The 27,227-nt window shown below is 36.4% G+C and overlaps 1 pseudogene; it reads right to left on the bottom strand.

The window, feature by feature from the left end:
- Positions 1 to 288: 288 nt before the first annotated feature.
- LOC133059315 (ras-related protein M-Ras-like) lies at positions 289 to 3,756 on the bottom strand (annotated as a pseudogene).
- Positions 3,757 to 27,227: the final 23,471 nt, after the last annotated feature.

Here is a 27,227-nt window from a genome sequence, read left to right on the forward strand (position 1 = left end):
AGAGAAATAACACAGCCACTGAGAGGGAGGGACGGGTTGCATCAGCACAGGGGCTCGGATGCTGTTCTGTTTACCATCGCCTCCTCATCTCTGGTGAGGCACCCTGCCTCCCGTGCCCCTCGGGAAAAGCCAGACCCTACCCCTCCCTGCCCACCCTTCATCTCTCCCTTCCTGTGCCAAGTCCTGGAGCCAAGGGTCATGGTTAGGATAGTCTTTGGTGCAGTTAGGCAGTGGAGGGGTCCCGAGGCCTGGCCAGTTCCTGGTCACTGTGCCCAGGGCCTTGGGCCATCACAGTATCACACACTGCCGTTTGTGGGTGCCCGTGACCTGGTCTCCCCAGCATTTGGTTTTCTTCTTCTTCTTCTGGCTTGTTTCCCTGGAATCTGTTGCCTAATTACTCTAACCAGGTCATGGAAGGCTTCATCAACGTTGAGAGGTGGGTCCTTGGCACTGGTTTCTATGTATGGAATATTGTGTTTGGTCGCCATTTCTTTTCCTTGCTCCCTGGTGATTTTCCTCAAGTGCATCAGATCGACCTTTTGACCAAGAGGATCATCGGGAATGACTCCCTATCCTTGACGCGCAGGATGAGCTGGTGGAAGCAGTCCACGTGCTCGAAGGTGGTCTTGTCCGTGACCGAGAAGATGGGGAAGCTGTCCCCTGTGCGCATGTACTGGTTCCGGAAGGCGCTGACCTTCACCTCCCGCCCGGCTGGGTCCAGAACGTCCAAGATGGCCCATTGACTGTCAATCTTTGTATGTTATAGGGAAGAGTCTTGGATGGCGGGGTTGTAGTCAGGCACAAAGATCTTCTGGAAAAGCTGAATGGTGAGGGCGCTCTTGCCCACATGCCCCCACCACCAGCTTGTACGTGGGGAGGTTGTCATGGGGGCTGCACTCGTTGCCATGTTGCTGGTTGTTCAGACCCTGAAAGGGACTTTTTAGGTAGTGAGCAGGCCCATCTCACTGGGGTCCTGATCGTCGCCGACTTCTCGATTGCACACACGCTGGAGCCTGCGGTAGGGCAAAAGGGAATCTTAGTCATTTTGAAATAACACTTTGAGTTCATAAGTCATCTGTTGATTCTAAGTCTAGGCTTGTGTGGTGTGGCCATGATGATAAACTCTGCTAGAACCAACACAGGCAGAATGGGAGGGATAAACCAGATGATTGTAAACATTTCTTTCCACTGCCAAACTATGATCAATTGAAAAATAAGAACCAAGATTGTGAGCTTATTCATGATCAACACCAGAGACATGTCAGAAAAATCCTGACCTATTTTTCAATGCTAATATTGAGTTTTTATAGTCAATTAAATTACTATTTTTATATTTAAATGCTTATCTAAAGCCACAGGATTTTTGTTTTCTTTTAGTGAAAGATTTCAAAATATGTTAGTTAAATTTTATCAGATACTGATAGATAAAATGAATATGGATTAAAAGGAAAGTTGGAGATAAGTATGTAAATTTAGTGAGCTGATTTTTTTTTTGGTATGAATCAGAAAAAACACAGAAAATGTTAACATTTAGATAAGACAGGTGAAAAACATTTATCTTAACATTAATCTTTTCAAAGAAACACTTGACAGCTTATCTGTGGCTAAAATGTTATTCAGTAATAATTTGGTTTGGTAGGTAAGAAGTGAGAGGAAAAAAGGAAATGAGTTGAAGGGAAATAATGGAAATCATCTATGTACCTATTTAAGACATTTCTAAGTTTAGGGCATGTGCAAGTGAAAATATGGAGGATAACTGAAACTAGCAGATATTGAACCCATCTTGTTCTCTTTTCTTCTTTATTTCCTGTAATTAATGCTAATTTTTATTTTAGAAAATCTGTAACGCCAAAAAATTTCTAGAAAAAACCAAATCTTAATTACACTAACATAAAACATGATTATATCTTTGTATTTCAGTGCACAAACATCTACTATTAAGTTAGTATTAGAAAGGGGCTGTGACCAGAATATGGACAATATTTCTATCATGTGACTGAAGTCATTTCATTTAAGTATTTCCTTACCTTCACTTTTCAGGTTATTGTAATACATTCCTAGGTAATAATGTCGCAGTCAACATCATTGTACAGAAATTTGTAGGTATCAATGAAAGTGAAAGTGAAGTTGCTCAGTCGTGTCCAACTCTGCGACCCCATGGACTTGTAGCCCACCAGGCTCCTCCATCCATGGGATTCTCCAGGCAAGAATACTGGAGTGGATTGCCATTTCCTTCTCCAGGGGATCTTCCCGACCCAGGGATCGAATCCAGATCTCCCACATTGCAGGCAGACGCTTCAACCTCTGAGCCACCAGGGAAGCCCGTAGGTATCAATAGTTGTTTATTAAAAAGGAACCAGTATTTTAAAGGGTTTTCAATGTTACTTCCAGTTTTTTCCAGAAAGATTTTAACAATTTATAACCTCATTACTAATATGTAAGCGTGCTTATCTTACTATGTCCTTGTTAATAATATGCACTAACATTTTTTAGTATCTTGTTATCTTAAAAACTAAAGGTTATGTTAAGTTTTCACTAATTAGATTAGCTGTGAAGATAAATTTTTTGTCATACTGTTTGTAGTTTTTACTTCATCAATCATCTATTCCAGTGCTCTTCTATGAAAATAAAAACAGAGCTACAAATTTAATTTAAAATTTTTTCAGCAGTCACATTAAAAATTATAAAGCAGTATGGAAAATTAATTTAGGTAATTTAGTCTACTTAGCCCAGTTACCATTTCAACATATAATCAATATAAAAGTTATTAATGAGAAATTAAAACATTTTTCATACTAAGTCTTTGAAATCTTCTCTACTTGACACAACACATCTCAATTTAATTGATCACATTAGCTGTGCTTGTTCTTATCTCAGATATATTTCTGAGACAACAAAACTGATTTAGAAGAGTCAAAAGAGGAGTAGGAGAACAGAGTCAATTTTAAATGGATATGAGCCTAGATTTCCTTACCTGATTACGCCCTCCATCTATGAAGCACCTCATGCACTCTAGTCAGAAGTTCTAGGTCCTCATCTCTGAGCTGTAGGACACTCACAGAGGATTGGGGGAGGACAAGGGGGCAGTGAGTCTCTAGTCTCTCCATCTGCCAGGCAGTCAAGCAACTCTATATACTCCGCTTGGGTCTAGATCAATTCTGGGCTTTCCTATTTTACAACTTCATCCTTTCATTGTATCATATATGTAGCTTAATGCAATTTTCTGTTCATTCCATCTGTATCCCAGATATGATCCTGGTTCCCCTTTTCCACTTGGGGATCTCAACTTGAACCTCACCAATTCTACAACTTTTGAAAGTCTTAATTCTCCCTAGAATTTCTGATGATTCCCAGATATTTATACCAGCATATCCTTTGTTCTCAACTCCAGGCTTTCCCACAGTGCATGTTTTTGCCTTAAATCAACCCAGACACAGTTCCCTTTTTATTTTCCCCGAAAGAATCCGCATTGATGGAAAAAGCTTAGTGACAAATGTAACATTTATTAAAGCACTATACGACTGAGAAAGATAAGCGATAGGTGCATAGAAAACATCATGGTAAACGACTTAAAAATCCCCTCTTTGTATTTCTTATGCAGCAAAATCCTTTTCAGATACTCTGTCTTTGTGGGCTGTTGCTTCCCACCCTTGAGGCTGTGCAGGACCTTGTCTCACCCATCTCTCTCACCTCTTTCTTCAAATTCATCTTCATGATGACTCTTCCAGCTAACTTCTCTATTTCTTCTTTATTCATTGATCAGAAAAAATGTCGTTCTTCCAAATATCTACTTCAACCTGTGCTTGTCAAGCTATCCTCCCTTGTGAAGAGAGGCTTCTTTTCCTCTCCAGATTTTTTACTTTTATATATTATCTAATTGCAACTTAAGATATTACTTATAATACCACAAAATTCACTCTCCTAAAATGTACAATTCAGTCTTTTTTAGTTTATTCACAGTTGTACAAGTAACCTTCTGCTTTTTTTAAAAAACGTAATCTGTCCTCTTCAACAGTAGTTGAATCAGGTATAGCAATATATGCGATATATTTTGTTTGAAATCATACCTAGTGCTAGTTTATGTAACATATCCTGATTTTTCATCTTTCTAGTTTTTTACAGAAATATCAATTGCCTTTTCTGTACTGTTAAAATGATTAATGATATCATTTTCTTTGATGATGTTTATATATCTGTTTTATCTCCCTGTCTTAGCAAGTCATATAACAGAGTTGTGATCTTACAGCTTCATTATAAGGTTATAAACTGTTGAGATTAAGCACTGTATCATTTCCTTACTTTTGTTTTCTTCCACCAAGGCTACCCATATCACCTACCCATATGACGAGACCTTAGTAGATCTCACAGCTCCTTTCTTTGCCCGTCTCCTACATCAACAGCTACTTCTCCCTTGACCTTGGAGTGTACACTTCAAGTTCATACTCTTTCTGCCCTTCCTTGACTTCAGAAGTTCTCTGTATTCAGAGACATCCTTTTAATTTCTGCTTGTATCTCTTGTGACACCCATTATGGACTGATTGCCCACTTGACTGGTACTAAAAGTCTCAGAATTCATAGATGGAAAATTTTCCTACAAATCTGTTGTAAAGACAAGTCCTATAAAAGAATTTTCAGGTCAGGATTAAGAGTTATAAGCATGGTCCACCAAATATACTCTCCAAAAATATGAATATCATAAAGAGAAGAAGGCTGAGAAAGGTTTACATTAGAAGACATTAAAGATAAAATGGCAGTATGTATTTATACATGCATATGTATGGAGACCTGCAGTCTCCAATATGGCAGCAGCTAGTCACGTGTGGCTATAAAAGTTGATATTAATTGAAATTAAATAAAGGTAAAAATGCAGGTTTTCAGCACAGTGGCCACATTTCAAATACACAGTGTCTATCTGTGGCTAGTGGTTATTGCATCGGAGAGGGAAGGTCTATTCATATATTTTCACTTTTAGAATATGTAATTCTCTTGGAAGAATTCTTGGGCCTCAATACCAGTTATTTAGTAAACATTTGGGTAGCATATCACTATAGCTAAAATCTCTAGTGTTCAATCATTTATTATGTATCTGCTAAATTTACCCCTGAAAAATTTAAATAAAAATGACATGATGCTTATTTACATTTTCTGAGTTTTTATGACTGTAAAAGGTAATTTACAGACAACTTTTTTGACAGTCTTGCTTTAAACACTAAAAATAATGGCTAAGAAGAAGATATATAGCACCATGAATTCAACAGTGTTATTGGGAATTTATAATTGTGGTTACCAACAAAAGGGAATTTTAAAATTGCCGTCTTCAGTTTTCTAATTTTACCCCCTTAAAATTATTAAAGTAATTGCTCAGAATATAAATTGTTATGGAATGGTCTTGTTTTAGCAAGAAAACCAAGGAGTGAATTTACAAAAATGTACAAAAATTCTTTCCTAGAACAATGATCTTGTCTATGAGCTTTGGATCTCTTTAATAAAGAGCCCTGTGCTCAGTAGGCATTATGCATGAAAGACCATGGTAATGTCGCATGAGTGAAGGGCACAAATGCCTAATTTTAAAGAGTAACCCTTTTGCATTTATGACCTATACATCAGAATGAAATCTCATTGCATGTCTGGATTTGGGTAGTTGTAAAGTCAATTTATCTAAAAAAAAATATTTATTTTGAAATGTTTGCACACACTGGAGAAAAGCTCAGTTAAAAAGAAATCAAACTCAGTGTTAGTCTGGGCTTCAGTGTCAGTAAATGCAGTTTTGAAAGTAGTTGTTCTGATGGGTTCTCTGGAAGTTGGTATCTTCTGAGAGAGGAGTGGGAGAGGCCTCATAATTAGGGTGGTAAGTTGTCTTGATAAGCTGCCAACTAGCCTTGTCCTAGCTCTGATTAAGCAAACTTTTTAAGGACTTCAAATTGCCACAGACTATATCGATCTTTATGAAAAGAATCTGATTGGTAATTTGAATAGGGTTATATTAATCAATATCTTGGGGTCAACCAGCTTTATTTTTGACACTATAAATTTCAACACATGTGAGTAGATTACAGTATTGATTTTTGAATTTTTTTTTCTTTGAGCACCTAGTTTTATGCTTAAAGTATAATGTCTGCTCAATAAATGTTGAATGAGTAAATAAAAAGTTTTTTAAAATTTGCTTTTGAATGCAAAAGTATGCTTAAACCTAATGTGCCTCTGGAAGCAATTTCAGCAAAATACCACATGATGGGGTTGCTATTCTATGAACAAGGACTTCTAAAAAGAAAATACCCCTGCTGCATTTCTGGTTATGGTGAACTAATTTAGGAATAGGTAGAAAATATTAATACAGATTTATCAAAAAATATCAGCTTCCTTTTTTCAGTTAAATATTATATGATTATTTTAAAGCAGATGCCTTTAAAAATAATAGAGCAGTAGCTCTCCAGTGTGGTTCAGAGCTGAATTAGCCAAAAATTTGAAAAAAAAAAAAAAAAAAAATAACAACACAGGTCCTTTTGCCTTACCTTGGACATTCTGAATCAGAAATACTTGGAATAAGAAGGGGGATCCATAGTGAAAAACAAGAAAACAACCCAAACTGTCTCTCCTGATTCTCTGTCTCAGCTAGAATTGAGACTCTAAACTAGTAGAATATATTATTAAATTTATTAAACTTTTGCCTGTTACAGGGCTTCCCTGGTGGCTCAGATGGTTAAGAATCTGCCTGCAATGCAGAAGACCTGGATTCAATCCCTGGGTCAAGAAGATCCCCTGGAAAAGGGTTTCAAGGAGGAAGTAGAATTGTTTAGTAGCAAAAGAAAGATACTTCCAACCTGATGAGAGACAAGAAAGAGATTGCAAAAGCAGATGTGATAGTTCGTAAGTTATACAATTGGGGGCCATTTAGTGTATGGGCAATTATTTCGATAACTGCCTGTGGTCCTTAAGAATTCTTCCAATACACATTACAGTCATTGACATTCATAATGATTCCGCTGAAACATTTGTTTCCAGAATACATTATAATACATTTCCAAAGGTCCTTACAAAAACAAAAACCACCAACACGAATAAAAAAATAAAATAAACTTTCAAATTATTCCCCAGAGTTATAATTTACTATTCAACCTCTTTACCTCCTATTGTATAGTAGAACTTCAAGACTAAATTTTGTCTGCTTTTTACTGTGAATCTTTGTTTATACATCTCTGATTGCTAAGGGCAGGGTCTATATCTTATCTTTTTCTTTTTTTGTGTGTTTAACACAGTGTTTTACCGAAAAGAGACATTTGATTTATTTGACTTCAGAATAAGCTCAGATAGCTGGAAAATTCATCCATATCTAATTCTCCTGAAATTTCCGAGAATTGAGGCTTATTTTATTACTTTATTATGTTTTATTAGGTGAAGTAGGAAGGGATTTGTATGAATGACTTCTCTAGAAATCATCTAGGTAGAATTCTTTCATTTTACCCAGTGAAAGGCTACCCACTCCAGTATTCTGGCCTGGAGAAATCCATGGACTATATAGTCTACGGGGTCCCAAAGAGGTGGACATAACTGGACAACTTTCACTTCATTTTACTTCACTGTGACTCTATACCTTGATACTCCTTACCAATCAAAAACAATAGGATGTCTTAAGAATACAACAAATAAGTGTTTTAATTTATTAGAATATACAACAGTAACATGATATATAGACTATATAACTATATAAATATTACCAAAAAGTGCCAAAATAAATTGATTTATTTTTTAAAAACAGGGTGAATTTCTAAATGTGTTATAAGCTTTGAAAAATACTTATGAGCCTCTGAAAGGAACAATATTATAATACTCCTTGGGATTGAATGGTATATTAACCCTCCTATATTTTGAATAAAGTGTTTTGGTAAATATATACTGCACCCAGGGAGAGAAGAATATCTAAAATATTTATTTTCATAATGTTTTCCTCCTAGTTCCCACTCTAATGATATCAAAATTACATGGATATTGATAATTCAGTCAGATTTAGCTTCTGTTAAAAACCAGTCATTGTAGGATTTATGCATGATTCGTAATTTGCCAAAATATATTTAGCAATTGGAAAAGATATCTCACAGGTGGCTGAAGGAAATCATCCCATTGGTTATGATTATTTTTTCAGATTTGATGGATAGTACATACGTTTTAGGTAAAAAGAAATTTCAATTTACAAGTTTAATTTCACCAGTCTATTATGTTTGATTGAACAAAATGTGATTTGTTCAAATATTTTGTCTCATTATCTTTAATTAAATTCTACTTTATGATCATGAATTTGTAATGGCATTAATAAGAATAAGGCAAAAAATGATAGTGGAATTTTAATTTAGTGCTTATAAGATCAACAAAGCTGAGAAGGGCCCACCTATCATTTATTTCACTGACAATTTAATTAGAATTTGAAGAAATACTATTGGGCAAACTTTAATTTGTGTATTAGCTTAGATTATGTAACACTGAAAGGATCTGCAAATACTTTAAAATGACTATTTTTTTATTGTAATCTAAATATTTATTAAATGTTAATAGAGCATCTGCTGTCAAACCATGGCCCTTCTTTTTAGTATTCTAAACAGTACTGTGGTCCCCTGTTATCTGTGACTTGAAACTGATCTTTTAAGCATTGTGTTGCTTGTTTAGAATTATTTTTTTACTAACTGGACCCATCTCTTAGAACTCCTGTTCTGGTGCCTTGAAAAAGTTGAGCCAGAACTCAGGTTCAGAATGCCCCTTTTATATGCCTCTGTGTAAAATAACATAAAGTATATGATATAAATAATATAATGTATATATAATACTATGTATATCTGTATGGTGTGTGTATATGCATGAGTGTATGCATATGTACAGCTTCTCTGGTGGTTCAGATGGCCAAGAGTCTGCCTGCAATGCAGAAGACCTGAGTTCGATCCCTGGGTCAGGAAGATCCCCTGGAGAAGGAAATGGCAACCCACTCCAATATTCTTGCCTGGAGAATCCTATGGACAGAGGAACCTAGCGGGCTATAGTCCATAGGGTCAAAAAGAGTCGGACAAGTCTGAGCAACTGACACTTTCACTTTCTTTTCATGCATATGTACATGTACACTTCAACCCATTCTCGTGGAGACCTAAGGTCTTCATATATCTGCAGTTGGTGGATGGAAACGGGGGTCATGATGGCTGACCATTCAAAATTAACAAAACAGAAAGAAGAGGTATTAAGGTGGGGACTGTGATGTTGAGAGGAGAAAGCTCATGAGTGTCTTCCTTAAAGAGAAAAGAATGGCCAATAGTCCTATGGCAAGAAGCAGTTATCCACTCTAGCAGTCTGATTTGAAGGGTCTGTGAAGGCTATTTTCCACCAAATAGTTTACTGCTCCAATTCTTGTGTTTAATATTTGAGCATCTACTGAGTGCAAGACACTGTACTAGTGTGTGTGAGTAGAATGGTTAAAAAAAGTCAAGGAAACTGTTTTTAAAGAGATTAAAATTTAAAGAAATTAATAAGATAATATGCTCTTCAAAAAGTTAACTCAGTTTTCCTAAGCATTTTCCTTTTGAATGAAGAAACCATCATTATTTAAGAAACCATGTAAATAAAGCTTTGAGATAGAAGCTGAGACCCTGAGGTAAATGTTAGTGAATAAATAAACTAACCAATATTAGTTTTATCTTAGAAATATGTGAAATTTTGAATGTGGATGAGGAGAGTTCCAAGATAGCAGAGCATCACAGTGGTTGGCTCAAGAAATTTAATCAAAAATTTAATTGAAATTGTCTCTCTTTCTGGGAAAAACATACTCAGTGAATGTGAAACAGGATGCATGATGATAAGAGAAGACTGCTCTTTAGCAGGAATTGGTAAGAGAGCTCAAATTGTGAGTTTGACTGGGGCAAAAGGGTAGGGAGGCACAGTCTGGGCAGAAGGAAAAGTGTATGCAAAGGCATCAGTCTGGGAAATGGCTTTCCCTCTGCCTCGTCCCAGAGAAGGTCAGCAAGCCTTAGGATTTGTAGTAGAAGGGTAGGCTACACCAAGGAAGAGAGTGTTTGTATTAGGTTTTTGTTGGGAAAATTGGATAGTCAGTGTCTTAATCTATTTGGATTCCTATAACAGAATACCACATACAAGATGGTTTATTAACGAAGGACTTCATTTGTCACAATTCTGGAGGCCGCAAAGTTCGATATCTAGATACCTGAAGATTTGGTGTCTGTGAAGTTTCACTTTGTCCCCACATTAAGGAAGGGGTGAGAGAACTCTCTGGGCTTTCTTTTATAAGGGCACTAATCCCATTCATGAGGATTTCATCCTCATGACCTAATCACCTCTCCAAAGCCCCATTTCCAAATACTGTCACATAGGAATTAGGTTTAAACAAATTAATTTTGGGGGAACACAAGTGTCAGTCTGTAGTGGTCACTGATAGTCTTCAAGTGGATCACAGATATGATTGGATTTTAATTTTAAGGAAATAGTGGTGACTTTTTTATGAAGAATGGACTGAAGATTGCAGTGGATAAGACAGCTGGTAGCTTTATGAAAAATGAACTGAACAGAGGGAATAAAAATTATAGAGACTAACTAATAGGTTATATCTGTAATCTCAGTAACAGATGATGGTGTTTGGATATTTCTGGGGTTAAAGATTAGAAAAGTCTAAGGTCATAATGATTTTTAAGAATAAAGGTTAAATCTCTTTGCTCCTAGTGAAGAGAACTTTATTAACTTTCATATATTTAACAAGGTGTTGCTAATAAAGTTCCCATTCTTTTTCATTCACCCTTTGAACTTTCTGCAAATTTGTGTGAAGTCATTCATGCATCTTCAATTCATGAGAGCAACATAGCATAACATGTGATATTCCCACTTGTATTATACTAGGAGTTAGCTCTTTTTGTAATGATATGTATGAAATTAGTACAGTAATTAATAAAGAAAATATATCTGCTATAAAGTTGGAGCATTGAGCTGGAATTGTTATTATTATTTTTTTAACTAGGAAAGTCTCTTCTTTGGATAATTTGGAATCAGAGTTTTGAACTGAATTTGAACTTAGTGGTGTATGAATTAGCTTCCCCTTGCTTAAATGTGACTACATTTTTTTCCAAGAAAAACAATTTGAAAGTCTTGGAAAAAAGCTCAAAAAATCCTCTTAATATATCAAATAACTCTTACAAAACAATTCTTTGATGTTAAGTGTGAAAGCATCAGAAACATGGAGATTAAATTTCCTCTGGGACATTTCTACATGAACGGAAAAAGTGCTTAGTAAAACACCTTTTGGGTTTTGCCTATTCCCAGAAGCATTTTAAAAGGAAAATAGGCATTTAGCAAATCCAAGAGCAGCTGAATTTTTACATCCTTTATACAGACATATTGTGTTACTTAACTTCTTTTCCAGTTCCTTTAGTTTGATTCTTTTAATATATTGGGATTTTCTAAACTTTGTCCAGTTGGTTTTAGTTTGGGATGTATATTTTCAAGTAGGACCAACAGTATGACCAGAAGTCATTGCCAACAGAGATGCTACTCCAAGGAGTTTCTGGATTTAAAGTATAATATGTTCTACCCCGTTTACAACCACACCTTCCTCATTAAATGTGACTCTCATGCAGTGAGATCAAAGCTAGCCTTGAGAAAACTGGGATACAGTCAAAATTTGTGGGTTGTGAATAAACTTGGCCTGCATAAAATGCACCAATGAAACACCATGCCTTTCTTGAAGAATCAATGCTTTTCGCCTGAGTTCTGTTATTCAATGGCTTCAAACAAACAAACAAAAAAACACACTTTTTATTAGTTTGTATTGGTTTCCATGATTCACTTTTTTTCCCCAAAAAAGTAAGTGTTCGTGAGTAAGGAAATTAACAAATGAATTGAGCTAAACACTTTACATGCATTATATTAATATTATATTTGAGCTGGTGAAAGCTCAGAGGGTAAAGAATCTGCCTGCAATGCTGGAGACCTGGGTTCAATCCCTGAGTTGGGAAGATCCCCTGGAGAAGGGAATGGCAATCCACTTCAGTATTCTTGCCTGGAGAATTCCATGGACAGAGAGCCTGGTGGGCTACAGTCCATTGGGTCACAGAGTTGGACACGACTGAGCAACTAACACTAACGCCTTATTTTCAGGTGAACAAACAGAGTCAAGGGGTCTGGGTTCACACTCAGGAAATCATGAAAGTGAATTTTAAACTTTGGCTGTTCTTCCTACTCTCAAAGGTATGCTTCTTTTAACTTTTCTGGCTTTACTTTTTCTCCTGTCATTTAGAGATGAATTTTGCTAAGGATCTGTACTTGGCTTTCTTCTAGCAATGATTTCTCACAATATGATGCCATCCAATTCTAGGTTTTCCCTTAATACTTCTGCATAGATGATTCCTTTGTATCTATGCCCTTTCCATCATCACCAATATGTCAGGTCCTAATTGAATTCAAATTTAATTTTACAAAAAAGTTACTTAAGTATTTAAGTCACTTTGAAAAACTTGAAAAACTTTAAATCTTTATCCCAGTGGGTAAGTAAACTATCCAGTAGTAATACTCATATTTAAAATGGGCTTATATTCAGACTTGTATGAAAGTTAGGATATTTGTGTGGCATACAGTTAATAGCAGATATAAATCTTGTTGCTTCCCAGGTGGCTCAGTGGTAAAGAATCTGCCAAGCAGGAGATGTGGGTTCAACCTCTGAGTCAGGAAGATCCCCTGGAGAAGGAAATGGCAACCAATTCCAGTATTCATGCCTGGGAAATCCCAGGGACAGAGGAACCTGGTGGGCTATAGACCCCTGGTGGGGTCACAAACAGTCGCACATTAACTGAGTGACTAACTCAACAACAACAATAAAAACAACAACAGCTTAAATCTTGTTAGAGCAGATGTACTAAAGTCTCGATTTCAGTTTTATATGGAAGCATTTTATTTGTAGGGTACAATATAGAAAAATATCCTGAGATGAAAGAGTTCTGAGTTTATGCTTTCATTTTAACATTTCCCTCCTTATACTGTATGTATACATACATGCTTATAATGAAGGTATATTTTGACCTCTTTCACTGAAACAGAATCCTACAGAGCATCTTTTCTCTGACGTATGAGATTCTTTGGCAAGAGTATAACTGGGTTTTCTCAGCTTGCTGTTTCTCCTATGAGACCCGCAGGGGAGAAAATCAATTGGCAATTCATTTCCCAGTTAGCATGCTTCCCTTTCTGCATTTCAAAGTGCGGTCCCTTGTAAAATCTTACATAGAACTTTCATAGTATTCTTGAAATAGTCAGTTCCTCTGCTGTATCAGATTATCACACACACACACAAATGTTCAATTATAATAAATATGTTTCCATTACAGACTAATAAGATATTACATTGTGGTTATATGAGTACTCACACCTCAACCAATAATGACAGAACCCATTGCACACCGTGTGATAAGCTTCAGACATAACCATTCAAGAAGCTAATATGAAACCTTTGGCTAATTTGGCCAAATTTCTCTAATTATCTTCAAGGTTATGTCCCTGCTGCCATTGTTAACTATATTTATTAATGTAATAGTTTCCTAAATAGAATTTAATGAAATAATGCATAACTATTATGAAAACTTCATAAACATTTTTGACTTTTTAATAGGAGTCAAAGACACAGAGAATTCAGAATTATTTCACTTTGTGTGCTCAGCCGTGTCTGTCTCTTTGTGACCCTGTGGCCTGTAGGTAGCCCGCCAGGCTCCTCTGTCCATGGGGATTCTCCAGACAAAAATACTGGAGGGTTGCCATGTCCTTCTCCAGGGGATCTTCCCAACCCAGGTATTGAGTCCAGGTATTCTGCATTGCGGGTGGATTCTTCACTGATTGAGCCATCAGGGATTAGCCATTTCACTTTAAGTGGTTTAAATATTTAAATTATTTTAAAATAGTAGTTTATTTAAGGTTGCTAGTTATCTTTTTAAAAAATAAACTTTTAATTTAAAAATTATTTTAAATTTGCATAAAAAATTGCAAAGATTGTACCAAGGGTTCTTTTGCATTCCATACTCTTTCCCTTTTTATTAATCTTACCTATATGACACATTTGTTACAATTAATGAAACTATAATGACACTTTGTTATTAAACAAAGTCCATATTCTATTCAGATTTCTTTAGTTTTCACCTAATGTCCCTTTTCTATTTCAGGAACCCATCCAAAATACCATGATATACTTAGTCCTCATGTATCCTTGGTAAACTCTTTGCTGTGGTTTTTCTGTTTTTCCTTATTTTTGATGACGTAGACAGTTTTGAGGAGTACTGGTCAGGTATTTTTGCAGAATGTCTCTCAACTGGAATTTGTCTGTTGCTTTTCTCATGATTAGAGTGGGTGATATTCATGGGTTTCCAGGAGAAAGAAAACAGAGATGCAGTGGCATTCATACCACATCAGACCAAGTGTATATGCTATCAACATCCTTCACAATGTTGATATTAACCTTGATTATTTGGGTGAGGTCATGTTTGTCAAATTTCTCCATTGTAAAATTACTTCTTTTCCCTCTTTTTCCATATGGTATTCTTTGGAAGAAAGTCACTATGCACAGCAACATTTAAAGAATGGGATATTTATCTCCATCTTCTTGAGGGCAGAGTATTTGAATAAATAGTTTAGAATTCTTGTGCATGGGAACTTTGTCTGTCTTCTCCCATTTATTTAATTATTCATTCATTTATTTATGTTAGTATATGCATGCAATTATATATGTGTTATAAATATGTCATATTGTAATATGTAAGCATATATTGCATTTTTTTTCATATTATGTTATTTTATATATATATATTTGGGGCTTCCCTGGTGTCTCAGATGGTAAAGAATCTGCCTGCAGTGCAGAAGACCCAGGCTTGATTCCTGGCTCTGGAAGATCCCCTGGAGAATTCCATGGACAGAGAAACTTGGCAGGCTATAGTCCATGGGGTCACAAAGAATCAGACATGACTGAGCAACTAACACTTCCCCTGGTAGATTAATGGTAAAGAATTCTCCAGTCAATGCAGGAGATGTGGGTTTAGCCCCTGGGTCTGGAAGATCCCTTGGAGAAGGAAATGGCAACCCACTCCAGTATTCTTGCCTGGGAAATCCCATGGACAGAGGAGCCTGGTGGGCTACAGTACTTGCAGTTGCAAAGAGTTGGACATGACTTAGCAATGAAACACATCAACAGGCATTATATAAATATATATATATATATATTTATTTATGTAAATATATATACATATTTATGTGTGTATACACACACACACACACATATATATTCTAGCAGAGGTTGAATAGGAAATTGAAATTGTGTGTGACTTTTAGGTCATTATTCTAACTCCAAGAGGCTTATGTGGCAACTAGGAAGGATAACTGGATTTATTGAAATAGCCAGCCAATCATGACAAGGAAATCTTTTTCAACACAGTGAATTCTCTGGTGATGCTATTAGCCTGGAACTGGGACACATAGTTGAGTGCAGCTTCTCCAAAGGCAAAGACAACAAAGTAAGCACAGAAAAAGTGAACAAAACACACTCAGTTTATGGCATTACTGAGAAAGCTGGACCTGCTGTCTACTTCAGTAAAGTCAATTACTCTCAAGGAGTGCTGACCGAACACAGATTGAGTACCAAGGAGCGATCGAGATCATGGAGGAAGGGGTATAAAGGGTGAGGTCTATCCAACTGGCATAATTGAGATGGTCAACAAAGGAGACTGGCCTCTTTACTATCTCTGTGGTTTTATCTTTTCCAGAATGTCATATAAATAAACTCATGAAGTATATAGGTTCTCTGGACTGACTTGTTTCACATAGAAACACACGTTTAAGATTCATCCATGTCTCAAAGAGTCGGACACAACTTAGTGACTAAGCAACAGTTCGATCCTTTGTATCATTAAGTAGGATTTCACTGCATGGATGTAGCACACTTTGTTTATTAATTCACTTGTTGAAGAACATTTACTTGCTTCTTGTTTCTGGTGATTATGAATAAAGTGGCTTTAAACTTTTACATGAATATTTCTGTTATATGAATTTTCAGTCAGTCCAGAAGTATGAATGTGGGGTCATACTGTAAAACTGTGTAGCTTTATAAGAAATCGCCAAGCTGTCTTCCAAAATGGCTATATCATTTTTCATTCCTACCAGCGATAAATGAAAGTTATGCTCTGTGCTTTTGTCAACAATTAATATTGCTATATTTTTGGATTTTGGCCATTCTAATAGATGTGTAGTGGTCTTTCATTGTTTTAATTTGCATTTCCCCAATTACAAATAATTCAACATATATTAATATGCTTATTTGCCATCTGCATACCTTCTTTGGTAACATGTATGTTCAATTTTTTACCTTTTTCTAAATTGGGTTGTTGAATTTTAATATTTACATTTTTAAACTAAAAAGGATAATATTACAGATTGTGTTCTGTGATATTATATTTATATGACCATCAAATGTATTTTAAATACCCTTCAAGTCACACTTAACTTGACTGCATCTTTGTGATAGAAACTTTTAATATTAACTGGTCAAAACTGAACTGATACTTGTAATCTCTCTTGGAGCTCGATGGGGTCATGTTACTGCCCAGTGGGGTGTAACTGGAAGTGTTATATCACTTCTGTTTCCTTTATCCTTCCCACTGACTGGACTGTTCACGTGATTGTTTGTAGGTTTGGTTAGCTGTGCCTTCTATGTTTCCTCTTACCATACTGTATTTTTCCTATTGTGGCACTTGTGATGTTTTGTGGGAGGTTCTCATTTTACTGGTTTCCTCCTTGCTAGGATATAAATTCTATGAAGACAAAAATTCTGATTGTTGTTTTTTATTCTCAAATCTCATAGTGCCTGGAAAAGTTAGTCTTTTCTAACTTTTTATTGGATATATCAATAACTTACTAAATGATCATCATATAATTAGAACTTTTATAGGAACACTCAAAGTTATTTTTCTGTATACATTCTGTCTTCTCAATTATTTTAAAAGCTTCAAGGGAAGAAACCATGAAATATTGCACAAAGATCAAATAGTAAATGCTAGATGATAGCCCCATAAAGCTAAACCAAGTTGATTAAAATGTGTAAAAAGTAGTGTGAAATGTAGCCTTAAGGAGGAAAACTCTAAGTACAAATACACAGTTTTTAAAATCTTTATAGTAGTTGAGGATGCAAAGTAAATAAAACAAAGTCCTTGACCTCAGAGAGATCAACATTTGGTATAAGAATTCAGCAAAGTCAGTGTGGTCCCAGTTTACATGCTTCAAGTAGAGGAGAGGAATGTGAACATGAAGAATCTGGAAAATGCTGGACAAATTATAAGCAATTTTCAGCATACCAAGGTCGGGTGGAGAATAGGTCTTTGCTGAAGTGAAGAAAGATCAGAAAGGCAAGTCCTAAAGATACTTGGTGGTTCTATACTTTGTTCATAATCTCTAATCTGACTGTTGTCCTATCGAAATTGTTTCAAAGATCTCACTCACAACTTATTACAATACTTTGTTTATTGTGAAAGCTCACTGATGATATTGCTATTCTTCTGGCTTCAAACTTTGAAAATGACTCAGCATTTAAGACTGTATTTATATATTTTTGTGATATTTGATAGCTTTCTGATACATTAAAAATATGTTCCTATTAGGCAGAATGCTTATTCTTTCTTGTTTCACGCTCATCTATGATGAGATAATGATAACCTGTCAATATATAGTCTCAAGGGTCTGAAGATAGTTAAATGTCAGTGTATTTAACTTCATTCTTTCTTTGAGAAATGGACCCTGGGCCCACAGGTAAACTCTGCTTTCCAAATTGCTGGATTTTCAATATACTTTCCCACATAAAGAATAATGCTACTGTAACTACCACTAATCTCTCTCCCCAAAATACTGACTGAATGATTACTTGATGAGAAGATATTCTAAATGCTGTGAAATGGTATTATCACATTGAATCATAACAATCCCAGGGGTTAGGTATTATTACTATTTCCATTTTGGAGAGACAAAAACTGAGACAGAAAAATTAGGTTACTTGTTGTTGACTATTTTATATAGTGATCATATAACATATATAGTGATTTTCAGAATGACAGTTCTAATCCAGACAGTCATGAATCTAAGACTGAAAGAATCTTAGCCACTGCAATGTATTGCCTCTCTGATATCTGCAGAAATGTATGCACTAATCTGTATATCTATCTAAAGTTGTTAGTTTCTGAAATTATTCTTGGGGATTGATAAATGTTCAAAGATTACTAGAAAATACTTCTGGGGAGAAGTTCATACTTAGATCACCCTATTTCACATACTTGTTCAAAATCCCAGAAGATGGAACTTCTTCCAGACCTATATAGCTTGTCTATGTAGGCGAGATCAGAATTAAAACAATTTCACTATGAGATTGAAGTTCCAAATTTTGACTCATGAGGCTAAATCAACTGCTAGTCATATTTACAGTGGTGATGATTTTTACTAATACGATGAACATATTCATTCAGGCATTTAATCAGCAAATCTTCATTGGGCACTATTTGCTTAATACCCCATTATATGTTGGGAATACAGAGAAACTTTTCTCTTAAGGAGTTCACAATGGAGGAGATTCACAAAGAGTAACTAATTGCAATTACTGTGGTTACATGCTTTCACGGATGTATATGCAGGCATAGATAACATTGACTCTTCTTGTTTACAAACCTAATGCACAAAAAAAGCAACATTCTTGCAGAGGGTCTTCTAGCAATGGGAAATAAAATAAAGCATCACCAGGAGGTACTGAGAATCCATTATGTCCAAATTCTGCATTTAGTGTTTCAAGGAATCTGACTCAGTAACTATCCCAAACGGCAGATTTGTCTTTGATTCTTCAGAACTGAGATGTTTGATTGGGCTACAGTCCCAAAGGTATGCATGCACCCATGGGTTTTCTGTTGAAGACTTGGGTATTTCATACCTTTGACGTATGTAATCCTAAAATTATGGAAGATAAAGTATCCTGGAAGTACTCAAGAAGTTTCTAGATTATCTCAAGTGGCATTTGTCAACCACATGGTAACCTTGTTTACCAGCTGTATGAAATAGATCAGGATGTATATTAATTCATTTTGTTCTGATTTTTTGTCCCTGTATCTAATTTGAAACTTTACTCTGGGTCCAAGTTATGTCATATCTAAATTAACTCCCCAAATTCAAGTTTTCATAATTCAGGTTCCATTTCTTATATGTACATTTATGTCATGTCAGTTCAGTTCTGTCACTCAGTCATATCTGACGATTTGCGACCCCATGGACTACAGCATGCCAGGCTTACCTGTCCTTCACTAACTCCCAGAGCTTGCTCAAACTCATGTCCATCGAGTTGGTGATGACATGCAACCATCTCATCCTCTATGGTCCCCTTCTCCTCCTTTCTCCAATCTTTTCCAGCATCAGGGTCTTTTCAAATGAGTCGTTTCTTTGCATCTGGTGGCCAAAGTATTAGAATTTCAGCTTCAGCATCAGTCCTTCCACTGAATATTCAAGACTGATTTCCTTTAGGATTGACTGGTTGGATCTCCTTGCCATACAAGGGACTCTCAAGAGTCTTCTCAAACACCACAGTTCAAAAGCATCAATTCTTTGGCACTCAGCTTTCTTTATAGTCCAACTCTCATATCCATACATGACCACTGGAAAAACCATAGCTTTGACGAGATAGACCTTTGTTGGCAAAGTAATGTCTCTGCTTTTTAATCTGCTGTCTAGGTTGGTCATAGCTTTTCTTCCAAGGAGCAAGTGTCTTTCATGACTGCAGTCACCATCTGCAGTGATTTTGGAGCCCTAGAAAATAGTCTCTCACTGTTTCCATTGTTTCCCTATCTATTTGCCATGAACTGATGGGACTGGATGCCATGATCTTCGTTTCCTGAAAGTTGAGTTTTAAGCCAACTTTTTCACTCTCCTCTTTCACTTTCATCAAGAGGCTCTTTAGTTCTTCTTTGCTTTCTGCCATAAGGATGGTGTCATTTGCGTTACCTGAGGTAACTGATATTCCTCCTGGCAGTCTTGATTCCAACTTGTGCTTCATCCAGCCTGATATTTCACCTGATATACTCTTCATATAAGTTAAATAAGCAGGGTGACAATATACAGCTGTAATGCACTCCTTTCCCAATTTGGAACCAGTCTGTTGTTCCATGTCTGGTTCTAACTGTTGCTTCTCTACCTGCATACAGACTTCTCAGGAAGCAGGTCAGGTGATCTGGTATTCCCATCTCTTTAAGAATTTTCCACAGTGTGTTATGATCCACACAGTCAAAGGCTTTGGCGTAGTCAATAAAGCAGAAGTAGATGTTTTTCTGGAACTCTCTTGCTTTTTCGATGATCCATTGGATGTTGGCAATTTGATCTCTGGTTCCTCTGCCTTTTCTAAATCCAGCTTGAACATCTGGAAGTTCGTGGTTCACTTTGAAGGCTAATGCTTTGAAGCCTGACTTGGAGAATTTTGAACATTACTTGGCTAGCATGTGAGATGAATGCAATCGTGTGGGAGTATGAACATTCTTTGGCATTGCCCTTCTTGGGGATTAGAATGAAAACTGACATTTTCCAGTTCTGGGGCCACTGCTGAGTTTTTCAAATGTGCTGGCATATTGAGTGCAGCACTTTCACAGCATCATCTTTTATGATTTGAAATAGCTCAGCTGTAATTCCATCACCTCCCCTAGCTTTGTTCGTAGTGATGCTTCCTAAGGCCCACCCGACTTCTTATTCCAGGATATCTGACTCTAGGTGAGTGATCATACCATCATGGTTATCTGGGTCATGAAAATGTTTTTTGTACAGTTCTTCTGTGTATTCTTGCCACCTCTTCTTAATATCTTCTGCTTCTGTTAGGTCCATACCATTTCTGTCCTTTATTTTGTCCATCTTTGCATGAAATGCTCCCTGGGTGTCTCTAATTTTCTTTGAAGAGATCTCTAGTCTTTCCCATTCTGTTGTTTTCTTCTATTTCTTTGCATTGGTCACTGAGGAAGCCTTTCTTATCTCTCCTTGCTATTCTTTGGAACTCTGCATTCAAATGGGTATATCTTTCCTTTTGTCCTTTCCCTTTTGCTTCTCTTCTTTTCTCAGCTATTTGTAAGGTTTCCTCAGACAATCATTTTGCCTTTTAGCATTTCTTTTCCTTGTGATGGTCTTGATCACTGCCTCCTGTCCAATGTCATGAACCTCCGCCCATAGTTCTTCAGGCACTCTGTCTATCAGATCTAATCCCTTGAATCTATTTGTCACTTCCACTGTATAGTCATAAGGGATTTGATTTAGGTCATACCTGAATGGTCTAGTGGTTTTCCCTATGTTCTTCAATTTAAGTCTGAATTTTGCAATAAGGAGTTCATGATCTGAGCCACAGTCAGCTCACAGTCTTGTTTTTGCTGACTGTAGAGCTTCTCCATCTTTGGCTGCAAAAAATATAATCTATCTGATGTCGGTTTTGACCATCTGGTGATGTCCACGTGTGGAGTCTTCTTCTATGTCATGTCACTCCCTGAAATTAAACACCCAGGATTATTTTTTTTCCTGACTCAAGTCAAAATCATTGTCAACAATTAAAATCTTCCCCTTCCAATGTCATATGTTTTTATTAAACCCTATACTTTATTTGATCTCAATATATATTATCTGTTTTATTAAATATCCTTTTTGTACCTGAACACCTGCTGTTCTACTTAGCTAAGATGTTGTCACACTTCCCTTCTCTAGTTTGGCTCTTTGAAGTCTTACCTATTTTATGAGTCTTTTTCCAAGGTCTATATCTTTCATGAAGACTTTCTTGATTATTCCAGGTAGTGGAAGATAAAATGATAAGCAATAGTATTGCTGAAAAAATATATGATTTTATTAAGATTCAAATAGTATTTTAGAAATAAGTAGATCCGCTTAAAAAGTCCAAGCAGAAAAATGTGTGTGTACATATATGTGCATACACATTTGCACACTCAAATCATAAAAGAACATTGGAAAGGCCAGTTTAAACCAAGAAATAAATGAAAATTAAATATAAGACTTTTTGCCTAATTTTGACAATATTCCAGTTTGCTGACCCTCAGAAGGAAAATATTTAGTATTTGCATTATCATCAAAGAAGGACTATTGGGATGCTGAACTAGGTATACTACCAAACATCTTTCTTTTTTTTTTTTACTAAAAGAAGATGAGAAATATGAAACATTGAATATGCCCCAAGATGAGTACAGAGTGGAAATCTGGTTGGAGACAGCAATGGAACAAAATAATGAAGTCTTAATACTATGTGTCTGTTTGTGTGTGTGTGTATTCTGCAACCCTGTAGCTTTTTCCACTGCCTTCTGACAGATCAATATGGTCAATGAATTGTGTAGCTGCACATCTACGTTGCCCCATCTTTTCCCCAGACATTGCTGCAAGTAGGAAACAACACAGTGGGGAAAGATGGATGCTCAGAGTCCTTGTGCTCTGTGGGTTGGGCTTGAATAAAGAAATCAAGGTGGCCAGGGGTTTGGCATAGTCTCCTTACCCTCATCAGGTCTACCCATAGTGGGATGCAGAACAGGGAGTTAGCACCAGACCTCATTGATCTCACTTGCCTTGGATCCCCTATAGTAATTAATGTTATTAACCTAATTAGCACCTAATTATATTCTCTCTTTATTTTTCTCACTCTTTCAGCTGTATTGGAGATCCTTCAGGGCAGAGACTGTTCTGCAGAACTGTTTATATACTCTCAGTGTTTAACATAACGCTGAACACAACGAAAGTGCACCGTATGTTAACACATCCCATTTTTGTACATAAAGATAAGAGAGGTCCAGTGCATTTAAGAGTGTATTTTAACTAAGACATGATTTTAATAGTTCCATCATCATTGTTTTGGTTTTTATTTGAAGCAGTTAAATTTCCACTAGATAAAAATAACAGTAACTGTGCACTTATTATGTGGAGAATGTTTTCACATATGTGATTTAACTTAATTATCACAACCAGAGACAGATTAAGCAGCAGATCATCTGTGTCGTTGCCCAGAGTGCCATTCTGGCAGGCACTAAAAATCTATGGCACTTAAATATTGCTGGAAGACAAAGGAGTTTTTATTTATTAGTCTTCTAAGGTCTTCTTGGGGCTTCCCAGGTGGCGCTAGTGATAAAGAACCCAGCTGCCAACTCAGGAGACAAAAGAGATGCAGGTTTGATCCCTAGGTGGGGAAAATCCTTCTCTGAATCCTTCTCTAGTGTTCTTGCCTGGAGAATCCCATGGACAGAGGAGCCTGGCAGGCTACAACCCATAGGCTTGCAAAGAGTCGAACATGACTGAATGGACTTAAGATGCACAAGGTCTTCTTACTTAAACTGTGTTTCAAGAGCCAGCAGAACAAGATCACCTAGGAGTTTGTCAGAAATGTCAAATCTCAGATTCTACCCAAACCCGCTGAACCAGAATTTATTTGCATTTTAACACGATGCCAAATATCACACTGAAGTTTGAAAAATAGTTTCAGGGATAGTATTTGTGTGGTTAGAGATATTATTTTTATAAACTACTTAGGTGGAGTTATACTCCAAGAGACAGGCTCCAATAAAAATAGTTGCCCACTAAACTGACTCTTTGGACCCATGAGTTTAGCAAATTTCAGGACTTTTGCTTTGCTTAGTTGTATACAAGTTTAGGGCCAGAGCTAAGTTGCTCTTAATATAGCAGAGGCGGAATATTGCTAATAATACTGGCAAACTTGAATGAAGTTAAGTCAGAATGAAGACAAACAATAATCTATATGCAATTCAAATATTTTAAAAATGTGAATATTAAAGGACATTACAGTCATTATGGATTAGGCACCCTGGCTTTCTTGGGGTTCTTCAGATGTAACCTGCACAGCAGGACACTTTACACCTGCTGCTTCCTCTTCTTGGGGTGCATTTTTCCAGGTCTTTGCCTGGCTGGCTCCATATTGTCATTTGTGTTGCCTCACTGGGGAGTTTTTCCTTAGGCATCCTCATTAAAATAGCCTGTAACCTCTAACCCTTCAATCTGCTAATAGCATTTATCACTTTCTAAACTCATCTATTTATTTACTGACTTACTTGTCTTCTCCTCTTAATTGTTAGCTCTGTGAGAGGAGAAATTTTGTCTGTTTTTTGCCATCATATTTCTTGTTCTAGTACATGACAGATTCTCAGTAAATAGTTGCAGTCAACAGATTAAGAAATCAAAACTGTTACTGATACTAATATGCTAACATACACTGTATTATTGAATATATATAAAATAATGAACTGTGTAATAATCATCCTAAATTCAAGTTCATCCCAACTTTGCATTAGATTTTTAAGGGTTCCCTTTGAGAAGCAAGATGGTTTGTTATAAATACATGGCATAGATGAGACCTAGAAACCTTTTCATGTTTTCACAACTATTGGCTAAGTGCTTCCAATATAGTCATTGACATGCACTGCCCTAAGAACTTAGTTCTGCTGCATATTAATGTATGATTTTGCTTAAATTACTAACCTGTTTAAATTTCAGTTTCCTCATATGTTAAGTGGCACTAATAATATTACTTTTACCTGTTTCATGGGGTTTTTGAGACTATAAATTGGGGTAGTACATTCAAAATTCTTGTAGAGTCTGATGTATTCTAAGCACTCAATAGATCAATATTAGTTTCAGAAAAGTTAGACAGTCAGTGCTTATGAGGATGAAGAATTATCTCATAGATATAACATTTGCTTTTGTGAAAACAGTGTTAATAGATGGTGTTCACAAATAATATGAAATATTTTCCAAAGTACTCTCACCACATTCTCCTCTATTATTGTGACATATTTCCTTCATTTTATCTTCAGAGAGGAAATGAATGTGTGTTTGACAAATTCCTTTTACTTGCTTTAATCTTTCCCTGTTGCATGACTTTGTTGGATTACAATACATTAAAATTGGATATTTTACACTTTTTTTTTGCAATTTTTATTATTAATAAAACAAAACATACATGTTAGGTATGTGTGGGTGTGTGCTCAGTTGCTAAGTCCTGTCTGACTTTGTCTGATAAGTACTCCTCTGAAGGAAATGTTTCCTTTTTCTCTGCTTGTGCTTTAACTTTTTCTTTTTCATTAGTCTGAGTATGATATGCCTTGATATGATTCCCCTTGTATTTTTCCTGTTGGAGATTTATAAAGGTCTTTGAAATTGTGACTCAAGGCCTTTAGATGGTTTAGAAAAATTGTCAGCTACTGTCTTTTCATACATTGCTCCCTTTTTTACCTTTTCAATTAAACATATTTTCCTCTGTTCCTCATGGCTCAGATGGTAAAGAGTCTGCCTGCAGTGCAGGGGACCAGGATTCGATCCCTGGATTGGGAAGAACCCCTGGGGAAGGAACTGGCAACCCACTCCAGTATTCTTGCCTGGAAAATCCCATGGCTGGAGGAGCCTGGCAGGCTATAGTCCATGGAGTCGGAAAGTGTCGGACATGACTGAGCAACTTCACGTTCACTTTCTTTCTATAATCTATATAGTCTGTTTGTGGCTCAGATGGTAAAGCATCTGCCTACAATGCAGGAGACTCGGGTTCAATCCCTGGGTCAGGAAGATCCCCTGTAGAAGGAAATGGCAACCCACTCTAGTATTCTTGCTTGGAAAATCCCATGGACGGAGGAGCCTTGTAGGCCACAGTCCATAGGGTCGCAAAAAGTTGGACATGACTGAGTGACTTCACTCACTCACTCAATCTATATTTACATCTAAACCTGTATCTATATTATCTGGAACTCTATTTTAAAATTACTGGATGTTTTACTCAGTAATAAAAATTACTCAGTTTTATTAAGATATATTGATTGTATAACAGTGTATTAGTTTAAGGTGTACAGCATGATTTGATATTTTAGTATCTTGAAAAATGAGTAACATGACAAATTAGTTATCCTATTTTACCTCACACAGCTACAAATTTGTTTCTTGTGATAGCTTTTACGCGATTTTAGAATATGCAATACAGTATTGTCACCTATAGTCACCATGCTGAACATTACACCCCCAGAATGTGTTTACAACTATAATTTTGTGTTTTTTGACCACCTTTGCCTATTTTGCCCACTCCTTCAATCCCATCTGTTAGCCACCAATCTCTTCTCTGTATCTGTGAGTTCAGAGAGTTTTGAGAGTCTACATATTAGTGAAATTATCCAGTCTTTATCTTTTTCACATTTCGTTAGCATAATGCCCTCAAGGTCTATCTGTGTTGTTGCAAGTGACATAATTTTTTTCTATTTTTATGCCTGAATAATATTCTATTGTATGTCTATATACCACATTTTCTTTATCCATTCATCCTTAGATGTGAACACTTAATTTCCACCTGTGTCTGGGATATTATAAACAGTGTTGCAACAAGCATGTGCTTAGTTGTTCAGTTGTGTCTGACTCTTTGCGACCTCATGGAGTGTAGCCCGCCAAGCTCTTCTATCATGGGGATTCTCCAGGCAAGAACACTGGAGTGGGTTGCTACGCCCTCCTCCAGGATATCCTCCTAACCCAGGAATCGAACCCAGGTCTTCCGCACTGCAGGTGGATTCTTTACCTTCTGAGCCACCAGGGAAGCCCTTGTGAACCCTTGTGCTCAATTGCTTAGTCGCGTCTGACTCTTTGCAACCCCATGAACTGTAGCCCACCAGGCTCCTCTGCCCATGGGATTTTCCAAACAAAAATACTGGGGTGAGTTGCCATTTCCTTCTCCATGCAGTAAGCATGGGGGTGCATATATCTTTTAAGATTAACATTTTCATTTTCTTTGGATAAATACTGTGAAGTGGGATTGCTGGATCATATGGTAGTTTAATTTTTAATTTTTTGAGAAAACTCTATACCGTTTCCATAATGACTGCATGAATTTACAATCCCATTAACATTGCACAAGGGTTTCCTTTTCTCCACATCCTCACCAACACTTGCTATTTCTTGTTTGTGTGTATGTGTGTTTTGGTTTTTTGACAATGCTCATTCTAACATGTGTGAGTTGATTACATGTTGTGGTTTTGGTCTGCATTTTCCTGATGATTAAAAATTTTGCTCTTCAAAAGATACCCTTAAAGAAATGAAAAAAATAAATAAGCAAACATCCCAAGTACATGTATCTCAAAAATACATATATCTCTCCAATTCAATGAGTCGTCAAACAATCCAATAAAAATGGGAAAGGG

This window comes from Dama dama, chromosome 7, assembly GCF_033118175.1.
Source record: "Dama dama isolate Ldn47 chromosome 7, ASM3311817v1, whole genome shotgun sequence".
Classification (NCBI taxonomy): Eukaryota; Metazoa; Chordata; class Mammalia; order Artiodactyla; family Cervidae; genus Dama; species Dama dama.